This window comes from Macaca fascicularis, chromosome 8 (genome assembly GCF_037993035.2).
Source record: "Macaca fascicularis isolate 582-1 chromosome 8, T2T-MFA8v1.1".
Classification (NCBI taxonomy): domain Eukaryota; kingdom Metazoa; phylum Chordata; class Mammalia; order Primates; family Cercopithecidae; genus Macaca; species Macaca fascicularis.
The window spans coordinates 95983972-95997167 of NC_088382.1; positions in this window are offsets into that span (position 1 = coordinate 95983972).

Consider the following 13196-nt stretch of genomic DNA (forward strand, 5'->3'; position numbering starts at 1 on the left):
TGATTTTGAGAGTCACCATATTATATTACTAAAATGTCCAGTTTTCAATAAAAATGTATGTGGCTTATTTAAAAAACCAAAAAGGTGTGGCCCATACACAGGAAAATGGTAGTCAATAGAAACTCCCCCCTAGGGAAACCAAGATGTTGAACATATCAGAAAACCTTTTTTTTTTTTTTTTTTTTTTTTGAGATGGAGTCACTCTGTCGCCCAGGCTGGAGTGCAGTGGTGCAATCTTGGCTCACAGCAAGCTCTGCCTCCCAGGTTCATGCCATTCTCCCGCCTCAGCCTCCCGAGTAACTGGGACTACAGACGCCTGCCACCTCACCTGGCTAATTTTTTGTATTTTTAGTAGAGACAGGGTTTCACCGTGTTAGCCAGGATGGTCTCAATCTCCTGACCTTGTGATCCGCCCGCCTTGGCCTCCCAAAGTGCTGGGATTATAGGTGTAAGCCACCGCACCTGACCTCAGAAAAACATTTTAAATCAGTTCAGAGAATTAAAGGAAACAGAGTGTAAAAAATTAAAGTGTGACAGTGACATCTCACCAAATAGAGAATATTAAAGATAAATCATTATAAAAAAGAACCAGATACAATTTGTGGAATTGAAAAGTACAATAACTAAAATGAAAAACTCACTAGAGGAGCTCAATAACAGATTAGAGCTGGCAGGAATAAAAGAATCAGTGAACTTGAAAATAGATCAAATAAGATTATCCACTCTGAGAAACAGAAAGAAAAAAGAACGAAGAAAAATGAAAAGAGTCACAGAGACCAGTGTGATGCCATCAAGCAGATCTAAATAAATAAAAAGACATTTCATGTTTGTTCGTTAGAAGAATCAATATTATGAAGATAGCAATTATCTCCCAAATTCATTTATAGATTCAACACAATGCCTATCAAAAATTTCAGTAGGCTTTGTGTGTGTGTGTGTGGAAATTGATAAATCCTAAAAACTATGGGAAAATGAAAACACGCAAAGTACTCAAAATAATTTAGAAAAGAAAGAACAAACTTGGAAGACATTCAATTCTCAATTTCAAAACTTATTATAAAAGCTATAATCTGATACAGGTACATAGACATCTAGGCATATGGATTTTTTTTTTTTCATTTTTAATTTTGTGGGTACACAGTAGGTGTACATATGGGTACATGATATGTCTTGGTACTGACATGCAATGTGAAACAAGTGCATTATGAAGAATGGAGTATCCATCCCCTCAAGCATTTATCCACTGATTTGCAAACAATCCAATTACATTCTGTAAATTATTTTTAAATGTACAGTTGTTATTATTGACTATTGACTATAGTCACCCTGTTGTGCTATCAAATAGTCAGCCTCTCCATCCTTTGTATCCATCTTGTATGAAAGGATACAAATCAGCTAGAAGTAAAAAGATGAATAAAAGATATATAATACAAACAGTACCCAAAATAGAGCTGGAGAAGTTATACTAATAAAAGACAAAATACAAACACATAGTAAGAGTACCAGAAGGATTGGAGAGGAAGAGATAGAAAGAATAGTTGAGGATATAATGACTGAAATCTTCCCAACATTGATAGAAAAAACAAATGAACCCCAAGTAGAAAAATTCAAAGAAAGACACACATTAATACATCATAGTCAAACCTCAGAAAGACACAAAGAGAGAATCTTGAGAGCAATAAGAGAAAATTAAATCATTATGTACAAGAAATTCTCAAAACTATTAATGCTGACATTTCATCAGAAACTATGGAGATCAGAAAGTAGCATGATGACATACTTGAAGTGTTAGGGGAAGGGGCAACCACTGACCAAAAGTTCTATATCTAACAAAACAATTTTCAAAACTGTGAGAGAAATGTATTCCAAGGTAAACAAAAGCTTACAGAATTTACAACCAGCAAATCTGCCCTAAAGGGGCTCCTTCAGCCTTAAACGAAAGACAAATAAAATTATAATTTTTGTACTGCTTTTCTTCTCTGAATTAGAAGACAAGTGCATAAAGGAATAAATATAAATCTGTATTGATGGTCTAATGTATAAAGATGTAATCTGTATAATAATATCACGTAAGAGGAAGGAGGGAATGGAGTGATACTGGAGCAAAATTTCTGTATTTCTGTGTACTATTGAAATTAAGTTAGTATTCATCCAGACTAGATTGCTTTAAGATAGCAGTTGTAATCCTGAGGATAACCACTAAGAAATAATATTTTTAAAAAGAGTAGAAGAAACAACATGGGAATTTAAATGATAACATTGAAGACATCTATTTAACACAAGAGAAGTCAGTCATGAGGAAAGAGACGAACAAAAAAGACACAAGACACACAGGAAACAAATAGTAAAATGGCAGACATATATCCCACCTTATCAGTCATTAAATTAAATGTAAATAATTAAATGCTCCAATCCAAAAGGCAGAGGCAGGTTGAATGGATAAAACTACATGATCCAATTATATGCTGTCTACAAGAGAGAACTTAGATTCAAAGACACAAATCAGCTAGAAGTAAAAAGATGAGTAAAAGACATATAATGCAAACAGTAACCAAAATGGAGCTAGAGAGGTTATACTAATAAAAGACAAAATAAACTTTAAAAAATTGCTACTGGATGGGAGAGACATTTTATGATGATAAAAGCATCAACTCAGCAGTACTACATAAAAATTATAAACATCTAATAACTGATCCCTAAATACACAAAACTAAAACTGGCAGAATTCAAGGTAGAAATAGAAAATTCAACAATAGTAGTTATAAACTTTAATATTCCACTCTTGAAAACTGATAGATAAGTTTCAAGCCTAAGCAACAAAGTAAAAACTAATAGAACAACTAGTAAAAAAATTCAGCAAGAATACATAAAACGTAAAAAACATTATCAACCAACTTGACCAAACACCCATCAACACCAAGAGTATACATTCTTTTCAAGCACATATGGGATATTCTCCAGGATAAATCATATGTTAAGTCATGAAATAAGTATTAATAAATTTAGGAGGAGGAAAATTATACAAATCAAGTTAAACTAGAAATTTTTTTTAAAAAAGAAGGAAACTACAATAACTAAGAAAATACGGTATTGGCAAAAGGTTAAAAAATAAATCAAGGGAACAGAATAGCAGCCCAGAAATAGACAGACACAGATATAATCAATTAAACTTTGACAAAAGAGCGAAGGCAATTTAATAGAGAAAAGAGAGTCTTTTCAATAAAGGGTGCTAGAACAAATGGACATTCATATGCAAAAAAAAAAAGTGAATCTAGTCACAGATCATACACTTTTCACAAAAATTAACCCCAAATGGATTTAGAGACCTAAATTTAGAACAAGAAACCACAAAGTTCTAGAATGTAACACAAGATAAAAGCTAGGTGACCTTTGGTTTGGTGGTGACTTCTTAGATACAACACCAAAAGCACAACATATGAAAGCAAAAATTGATGTTATACTTCATTACAATTAAAAACTTCTGCTCACAAAAAATCACTCTTAGGAGAATAAAAATATAAGCCACAGACTGGAAGTAAATATTTGCAAAACACATATCTGATGAATCATTATACCTAAAATATAGAAATGACTATTAAAACAAAACTCAGCAATAAGAAAGTAAGCAACCCAATTAATTAATAAGTGAGCAAAAAAAAAAAAAAAAAAAAAAAAAAAAAAAAAAACCTGAACAGACAGCTCACCAAAGAAAACATGTAGATAGCAAATAAGCATATGAAAAGATACTCAACATCATATGTCGTCAGGGAATTGCCAAATAAAACAACAGTGAGATCTCATGACATACCTATTAAAATGGCTAAAATCCAGAACATTTACAGCACCAAAGGCTGACAAGGATGTGGAGCGATGGAGATTCTCATTACTAGTGGGAATGAAAAAATGATACAGTAAAATTGAAAAACAGTTTGGAAGTTTCTGACAAAAATAAACATAGGTTTACCATATGATCCAGCAATTGTGTTCCTTGGTATTTACTCAAATGAGCTGAAATATATACACAAAAACCTGCACATGAAGAATTGTATCAGCTTTATTCACAATCTGCTAAAACTTGGAAGCAGTCAAAATATCCTTCATTAAGTAAATAGATAAACAGTGGTACATCCTAGCTGTGGTATACTCCAATATACAATGAAATATTATTCAGCAATTAAATGAGCTATCAAGCTACAACAAAACATGAAATAAACATTAAGTGCATACTGTTAAGTGAAAGAAGTTAAACTAAAAAGACTACATATTGCATGATTTCAATCATATGATATTCTGCGAAAGGCACAACTCTGGAGGGAGAAAAAGGATGTGTTTTCTGGAGACATGAGGGAAGAAGGAAACAAATGAAGTGCAGGGGATTTTTAGGGTAGTGAAAGTATTCAGATATGATACTGTAATGGTGTACACACATCATTATACATTTGTAAAAACCCACAGAATATACAATAAGGAGAAACTCGAATGTAAATTATGAACTTTAGTTAATGACAATGTACCAGTTTTGGCTCATCAAGGGTAACAAATGTACCATGCTAATGCAAGATGTTAATAATAGGGGAAACTGGGTAGGGAGCATGAAAGGGGAGTGGTAGTGGGTGGAGGGAAAATGTGGACATTCTCAGTAGTTTCTGCTCAATTGTTCTGTAAACCTGAAACTGCTTTTCAGATAAAATCTATTGCTTTATTGCAAGATACAAGATAAGTATATAAAAATCAATTATATTTCTAAATAAAAGTGAAATTAAGAATAAAATGCCATTCATAGTAGCAACAAAAAGAATAAAATATGAATAAACTTAGCAGAAAAATATAAAACATACACTGAAAATAACAAAATTTTGCTGAAGTCAATTAAATAAGATCTAAATAAATACAAAGACATTTCATGTCTGTTTATTAGAAGAACCAATATTGCGAAGATAGCAACTATCTCCCAAATTCATTTATAGATTCAACACAATCCCTATCAAAAATTCCAGTAGATTTTTTTGTGTGTGGAAATTGATAAATCCTGAAAATTATGTGAAAATGAAAAACACCCAAAGTAGTCAAAATAATTTAGAAAAATAAGAACAAAGTTGGAGGACATTTACTTCCCAATTTCAAAACTTATTATAAAAGCTATAATTTGGTACTGGTACACAGACATAAAGGCATATGGATTTTTTTATTTATTTGCTTTCTTCTTCATTTTTAACTTTTGTGGGTGCATAGTAGGTGTATATATGGGTACATGAGATGTTTTGGTACAGACATGCAATGTGAAACAAGAACACTATGAAGAATGGGGTATCCATCCCCTCAAACATTTATCCATTGAGTTGCAAATAATCCAACTACATTCGTGAAGTTATTTTTAAATGTTCAGTTGTTATTATTGATTATTGACTATAGTCACCTTGTTGCAATAACAAATAGGAAGCCTTATCCATTCTTTTTAACTATTTTGTTTTGTATCCTTTAACCATCCTCACCTCTGCACCAATTCCCCCACCCTTCCCAGCCTCTGATAATCATCCTTCTACTCTCTATGTCCATGAGTTCAATTGCTTTCATTTTTAGATCTCACAAATAATGGAGAACATGCAATGTTTGTCTCTCTGTGCCTGGCTTATTTCAGTAAACATAGTGGTCTCCAGTTCCATCCATGTTGAGGCAAATGACTGGATCTCATTTTTTATCATGGCTGAATAGCACTCCATTGTGCATGTGTACATTTTACTTATTTATTCATCTGTTGATGAACGCTTATGTTGCTTCCAAATCTTAGCTACTGTAAACAGTGCTGCAACAAACATAGGAATGCAGATATCTCTTCAATTTATGGATTTATTTTCTTTTGGAAATCCAGTGGGATTGCTGGATCATATGGTAGCACAATTTTTAGTTTGTTAAGTAAACTCCAAACTGTTCTCCTTAGTGGTTGCACTAATTGGCATTCCCACCAACGGTTTACAAGGGTTCCCTTTTTTTGCACATCCTTACCAGCATTTGTTATTTGGATAAAAGCCATTTGTCTCTTGGATATAAGCCATTTTGATTGGGGTGAAATAATATCTCGTTGTAGTTTTGATTTGCATTTCTCTGATGATCGGTGATGTTGAACACCTTTTCATATTTCTGTTTGCCATTTGTATGTCTTCTTTTTAGAAATGTCAACTTAAATCTTTTGCCCATTTTTGACCGAATTATATTTTTTCCTATAGAGTTGTTTGAACTCCTTATATATTCTGACTATTAATCCCTTGTCGAATGGGTAGTTTGCAAATATTTTATCCCATTCTGTGGGATGTCTCTTCACTTTGTTGATTGTATCCTTTGCTGTGCAGAAGCTTTTTAACTTGATGTGATCCTATTTGTCCATGTTTGCTTTGGTTGCCTGTACTTGTGGGGTATTACTTAATAAACTGTTGCCCAGACCAAAGTCCTGGAGATTTCCCCCAACGTTTTCTTGTAGGAGTTTCATAGTTTGAGGTCTTAGATGTAAGTCTTAATCCATTTTGATTTGATTTTTGTATATGGCAAGAGATGGGGGTCTAGTTTTATTCTTCTGAATATGTGTATAGTTTTCCCAGCACCATTTATTAAAGAGATTCTCTTTCCCCAGTGTGTTCTTGGAAATTTGTCAAAAATGAATTCATTGTAGGTGTGTGGATTTGTTTCTGCATTCTCTATTCTGTTCTGTTGGTCTATGTGTCTGTTTTTATGCCAGTACCATGCTGTTTTGGTTACTATGGCTCTGTAGTAGAATTTGAAGTCTGGTAATGTGACTTCTGCAGTTTAGTTCTTTTTGTTTAGGATAGCTTTAGCTATTCTGGGTCTTTTGTGATTCCATATAAATTTTGGATTTTTTTTCTATTTCTGTGAGGAATGTCGCTGGTATTTTGATAGGAATTGCATTAAATCTGTAGATTTCTTTGGGCAGTAATATGAACATTTTAACAACGTTGATTCTTCCAATTCATGAACATGGAAAATTTTTTCATTTCTGGTGTCCTCTTCAATTTTTTTAATCAGCATTTTATAGTTTTCATTATAGAGATCTTTCACTTCTTTGGTTAATTCCTAGGTATTGAATTTTATGTGTGGCTATTGTAAATAGGATTACTTTTTTATTTCTTTTTCACATTGTCCACTGTTGACACTGTTGTGTTTCCATTTTTCTGAATTTGTTTATTAGTTCTAATAGTCTTTTGATGGCATCTTTAGGTTTTTCCAAATATAAGATCCTATCATCTGCAAGTGAGGATAATTTGACTTCTTCCTTTCCAATTTATGCCCTTTTTATCTTTCTGTAGTCTGATTTCTCTATCTAGCTGGGGCTTCCTACACTATGTTGAACAACAGTGGTGACAGTGGACATCCTTGTTGTGTTTTATATTTTAGAGGAAAGGCTTTCAGTTTTTCCCTATTTGGTATCAGAATAGTTGTGGTTCTGTGGTATATGGCTTTTATTATGTTAAGGAATGTTCCTCCTATTTCCGGATTTTTTAGGGTTTTTATCACCAAGGGATGCTGAATTATATCAAATGCTTTTTTAGCAACAATTGAAATGATCATGTTTCATTCGGTTAATATGGTATATCACATTGATTGATTTGCATATGTTGCATCCAACTTTGCATCCCAGGGATAAATCCCGTTTGGTCAAGATGAAATATCTCTCTAATGTATTGTTGAATTCAGTTTGCTAGCATTTTGCTGAGTATTTTTGCATCAGTATTCATCAGAGATATTGGCCTGTAGTTTTCTGTTTTTGGATGTGTCTTTGCCTGGTTTCAGTATCAGGGTAATACCGGCCTCATAGAATGAGTTTACAAGTACCTCCTCCTCCTCTATGTACCGGAATAGTTTGAGTATGATTGGTATTAATTTTTCTTTAAATGTTTGGCAGAATTCAACAGTGACACCATCAGGTCCTGTAATTTTCTTTACTGGGAGATTTTTATAACCGATTTGATCTTATTACTTGTTATTGGTCTGTTCCAGTTTTGGATTTCCTCCTGATTCAATCTTGGTAGGTTGTATCTAGGAATTTGTCCAATTCATCTGGATTTTCTGATTTAATGGCATATAGTTGCTCATAGTAGCCACCAATAATCCTTTGAATTCCTTCAGTATCAGTTATAATGGCTCCTTTTTCATTTCTGGTTTTATTTATTTGGATCTTTTGTCTTTTTTCTTAAATAACCTGGCTAAAGGTATGTCAATTCTGTTTAACTTTTCCAAAAAACAACTTTTGATTTCATCAATTTTTTTTTTTTTAATGGAGTCTCGCTCTGTTGCCCAGGCTGGAGTGTAGTGGCACAATCGCTACTCACTTTAACCTCCACCTCTCAGGCTCAAATGATTCTTGTGCCTCAGCCTCCCAAGTAGCTGGGACTACAGTCCTCCACCATCACACCTGGCTAATTTTTGATATTTTTAGTATAGAAAGGGTTTCACCATGTTGGTCAGGCTGGTCTCTAACTCCTCACCTCAAGTGGTCCACCCGCTTCAGCTTCCCAAAGTGCTGGGATTACAAGTGTGGGCCACTGCTCCCGGCCTCATTCCAATTTCATCTATTTCTGCTCTGATCTTTATTATTTATTTTCTTCTGCTAATTTTGATTTTGGTTTGCTCTTGCTTTTCTAGTTCTTTAAGGTGCCTCATTAGGTTGTTTATTTGAAGTTTTTCCTTTTTGCTGATGTAGGTACTTATAACCATAACTTTTTCTCTTAGTACTATTTTTGCTCTATCCCATAGGTTTTGGTATGTTGTGTTTCAATTATCACTCGTGTCAAGAAATTTTTCAATTTCCTCCTTAATTTCTTCATTGACCCACTGGTCATTCAGGAGCATGATGTTTAATTTCCATGTATTTGTGTAGTTTCCAAAATTCCTTTTGTTATTAATTTGTAGTTTTATTCCATTGTGGCCAGAGGAGATGCTTGATGTTATTTCAATTTTTTTTGAATATTGTAAGACGTGTTTTGTGACCTAACATATGGTCTATCCTTGAGAATGATCCATGTGCTCTGGAAAAGAGCATATTCTGCAGCTCTTGGATAAAATGTTCCATAAATATCTATTAGATTAATTTGGGCTATAGTGCAGATTAAGTCTGATTTTTCTGTCTGAAAGATTTTTGCAGTGGTGAAAGTGGGGTGTTGTAGTCTCTAGCTATTATTGTACTGGGGGCTGATTCTCTCTTTAGGTCTAATAGTATTTTCTTTATATATCTTAGTGTTCCAGTGTTGAGTGCTTATATATTTATAATTGTTATATCCTCTTGCTGAATTGTCCTCTTTATCATTGTATAGTAACCTTCTTTGTCTCTTCTTACAATTATTTTACATGACTCAAGTAAGCATCAGAACTTATTACAGTTTTTGTCTTGAAATCTATTTTATCTGATGTTAGTCTAGTGACATCTGTTCTTGTTTGTTTGTTTCTTTGTTTTTGTTGTGTTTCCATTAGCATGAAAACCAATAGAAACCATCTCTTTATTTTTCAGTTTGAGTGTGTCTTTACAGGTGAAGTGTGGTTCTTATAGGCAACACATCTGTGCTTCTTACTTTTTTCTATCTCTTTATTTTGAGTTTATGTGTGTCTTTATAGGTGAACTGTGTTTCTTGTAGACAACAGATCAATGGGTCTTGCTTTTTCATTCATTCAGCTTGACAATGTCTTTTTATTGGAAAGTCTAGTCCATTTCCATTCATCATTATTATTGATAAGTAAGGATTTACTCCTGCCATTTTGTTATTTGTTTTCTGGTTGTTTTGTGCTTTTCTCTTCCTTCCTTCTCCTTTCATTCCTGTCTTCCTCTAGTGAAGATGATTTTTTCTTGTGACATGATTTAGTTTTTTGCTTTTTTATTTTTTATGTATACATTTGTATGTTTTTTGGTTTGAGGTTGTCATGAAGCTTGCAATTACTGTCTTATAACCCATTATTTTAACCTGTTAACAATGTAACACTATTTGCATACACAATAAAAGAAGCAAGAAAGAAAACTAATAAATACTTGTCTTAACTGCATCCCCCCACTTAACTTTTTGTTGTTTCTATTTATATCTTACTGTACTGACCATGTCTTAAAAAGTTATTGTACTTACTATTTTATATTAGTCCATCATTTATTCTTTCTACTTAGGATAAGAGTAGTTTGCACACCATAGTTACAAATGTTATAATATTCTGTGGTTTTCTGTGTGCTTACTATTACCAGTAAGTTTTGTACCTTCAGGTGATTATTTATTGCTCATTAATGTCTTTTTCTTTCTGATTAAAGTACACCCTTTAGCATTTCATGTAAGACATGCCTGGTATTGATGACATCCCTCAGCTATTGCTTCTTGATGTTTGAAGGATCTTTTCAACAGATAGACTATTCCAGGATAAAAGTTTTTTCCTTCAGCACTTTAAATATATCAGGCACTCTTTCCTGGCCTGCAAGGTTTCCACTGAAAAGTCTGCTGCCAGATATATTGGAGTTTCACTGTACGTTGTTTCTTTTCTCTTGCTGATTTTAGGATTCTTTCTTTATCCTTGACCTTTGCGAGTTTGATTATTAAATGCCCCTTGAGGTAGTCTTCTTTAGGTTACATCTGTTTGGTGTTCTATAACCTTCTTGTATTTGGATATTGATATCTTTCTCTAGGTTTGGGAAGTTCTCTGTTGTTATCCCTTTGAATAAGCTTTCTATCCCTATCTCTTTTTCTACCTCCTATTTAAGGCCAATAACTCTCAGATTTGCTCTTTTGAGACTATTTAGCATGCCTAAATCCTATAGGCATACTTCATTCTTTTTTATTCTTTTTTCTTTTGTCTCTTCTGATTGTGTATTTTTTTTAATTTTTAAATCTTTTTTATCTTATTTCTTAAAATAAGCATTATTTTATTTTTATTTCATTTTTTAACACAGAGTCTCACTCTGTCACCCAGACTGGAGTGCAGTGGCATGATCTTGGCTCACTGCAACCTCTGCCTTCCAGGTTCAAGTGATTCTCATGCCTCGGTCTCCTGAGTAGCTGGGATTACAGGCATGCACCATCGTGCCCAGCTAATTTTTGTATTTTTAGTAGAGATGGGGTTTTGCCATATTGGCCAGGCTGGTTTCAAACTCCTAGCCTCAAGTGATACACCTGCTCCGGCTTCCCAAAGTGCTGGGATTACAAGTGTGAGCCACCACACCTGACCTATATTTGAAACTGTATATTTTCAAATAGACCATCTTTAAGCTCACTGATTTTTTCTTCTGCTTGAACCATTCTGCTGTTAAAGGACTCTGATGCATTCTTCAGTATGCCAATTACACTTTTCAACTCCAAAATTTGTGCTTCATTCTTAGTTATTATTTCAATCTCTTTGTTAGATTTATCTGATAGAATTCTGAACTCCTTCTCTGTGTTGTCTTGAACTTCTTTGAGTTTCCTCAGCACAGCTAATTTGAATTTTCTATCTGAAAGATCACATGTCATTGTTGTTCCAGGGTTGGTCCCTGGTGTCCTATTTAGTTCATTTGGAGAGGTCTCATTTTCCTGAATGGCGTTGATGCTAGTAAATATTCTTCTGTATCTGGGCATTGAAGGCTTAGGTATTTAGTCTTTACTGTCTTGGCTTATTTGTAGCCATCCTTCTTGGGAAGACTTTCCAAATATTTGAAAGTACTTGGGTATTGTGATCCGAGCTTTATCTGCTTTAAAGGGCATGCCAAACCCAGTGATGCTGTGGTTCTTGCAGACTCGTAGAGGTACTGCCTTGATGGTCTTGGACAAAATCTTGGAGAAACTGCTGGATTACCAGGCAGAGACTCTTTCTCTTCCTTTGCTTTCTCCCAAACATACAGACCATCTCTCTCTGTTCTGAGCCACCTAAAGCTGGGAGTGGAGTGACACAAGCACCCCTTTAGCCACCATCACTATGACTGTGCTGGGTCAGACCTGAAACCAGCCCAGCACTGGGTCTTGTCCAAGGCCTGCTGTAACCATGCCCTGGCTACTGCCTATGTTCACTCAAGATCCCAGGGCTCTACAATCAGCAAGTGGCAAAGCCATCTAGGCCCGTGTCTTTTTTTGCATGATAGTGAGGTCCCCCAGGCCCCAGGTGGGTCCAGAAGTGCCATCCGGAAGTCAGAGACTAGAGTCAAAAACCTTAGAAATCTACCTGGTATTCTATTCTATTGCAGCTCAGCTGCCATTCAAACCACAAGACGTAGTCCTTTCCACTCTTCTCTCCCCTTTCCAAAGGCAGAGGAGCTTCATCCTGTAGCCACCACCCCTGACCATAGTAGTACTTACGCATATAGATTCACGATTCACAGAACATAATTGAGAGCTCCAAAATAAAACCTAGATTTTATTAAACTGATTTTTAACAAAGTTACCAAGGCAATTCACTGGGGAAAGTATAGTCTGTTTAACAAATGGTACTAGGACCATTAGATGTCCACATGCAAAAAGATGAACTTAGACTTTTGCCTCGGACCATATCAAAAATTAACTAAAAATAAATCATAAACTTAAATGTAGGAGCCAAAACAATAAAACTTCCTTTAAAAGTGTCATTGCTTTGGCTCCTACATTTAAGTTTATGATTTATTTTGAGTTCATTTTCTTCAGTAGTAGAAGAAAATCTTTGAGATATTGGGTTAGGTAAAGACCAAAAGCATGGTTTGTAAAAGAACAGTATTGATAAATTGGACCTCAGCGATGTTTAAAACTTTTGCACTTCTAAAGGCACCATTTAAAAAATGAAAAGATAAGCAATAGACAGAAAGCAAGTATTTTCAAACACATACTCATGTGGACACTGCCAAGGTTTATGATTTTACCTCCTGGAGCAGGGTTGGGCCACACTTGGGCCCACCTGAGCCACAACTGAGGCAGCTGAGGGGCGCTGCACCAGAAATCAGGGAGCAGAGTCCCAAGGTGGTGTAGGGCGGTGAACACTGAAGTTCCATAGGTACGTCTTTGGGTATCTTGCCTTCAAAGTTCTAGCTTGCCTCAAAGATCTCTAAAATGCCCTTGGGGTCCTTCTTCCATTCTCTTGATGAATACAAACTCCCTTCTTTTTATCCTTATTAATCATTTTAGCAACTGCTCACTTGACCACACCCTTAATATTCTCTTCCAACATGCTTTTTGACTCTTTGCATGGCCAGGCTCAGAGTTTTCTAAATTTTTCCATTCTGC